Raw genomic sequence first — 1058 nt, 5'->3', positions numbered from 1 at the left:
TTCTTTCCTGTTGCGTGGTAAGTGTGGTCCATTCGCAAACTTTATAACTAAAAAAACCTTTCACTACTCTCTATCGACAAACTACTAACACTCTCTGCTGTTTCCTCCTCCTTCTTCCTTCCTTCCGCTGTCTTCGTTGGTTTATTTATACACGCAAAACGTATTCTCTGGCTGGCTGGATTGTCCGCTCGGTCTGCTGTACGTACATGGCGGCGCAAGATGGCGACCTCTCTAAAGCCACGCCCTTGCTATATATATATATATATAAAAGCATAATTATAAGGCTACGAAAACCAAATGAATTTTATTTTATAGCGATTATACACTTGTAAAAACATATTAATGGGTAGAATATTCAGATTCAGATTTGACAATAAACCATGCCAAATATTACACACTGGCCCTTTAAGAAATGTGCTACATATCCTGGTTTAAGCCAGGTACTTACACTACTGCATATCATATTTTTGAGGCGGAGGGGGGTGGTGCTGCTGTATTTTTGTTATTAAAATATTACGTTTCAACCAAGTAGTGTATGGTTTTGACACTTTTCTAACTTGTTAAAAAAGGACATACAGTAATAAAAAAAAAAAAAAAAAAAATTCAAATTTTGGGGGTGCTAGAAACGCCTATGAATGGAGGTATCTAAAATACTGCAGGTTCTGTGGTCTTGGCATTTCAAATTGATGCTTCATAGGCACACCAATGTTGTGCGTCATCTGAGGCACATCAGTTATCACTTTAGTGCATTTGGGCGCTGTGTTTATTAACGCAGGTTGTGGGAGTGGATGGGTCACAAAACTACGGCCTTTCCCCAGGAGATGTGTGTTCGGAACCATGGGAACTTTAAGTAAACTTTGAGTCATTTTAAGGTGCTTCTTCACCACGTTTTTTTCCCACACCAAACCACAGTAACTTCCATCCATCCATTTTCGTGACCGCTTATCCTCTTGAGGGTCGCGGGGGGGCTGGAGCCTATCCCAGCTGACTTTGGGCGAGAGGCAGGGTACACCCTGGACAGGTCGCCAGACTATCGCAGGGTTAACACATAGAGACAG

This window comes from Epinephelus moara, chromosome 14 (assembly GCF_006386435.1).
Source record: "Epinephelus moara isolate mb chromosome 14, YSFRI_EMoa_1.0, whole genome shotgun sequence".
Classification (NCBI taxonomy): domain Eukaryota; kingdom Metazoa; phylum Chordata; class Actinopteri; order Perciformes; family Serranidae; genus Epinephelus; species Epinephelus moara.
Note: the sequence above shows the minus strand (reverse complement) of the source record.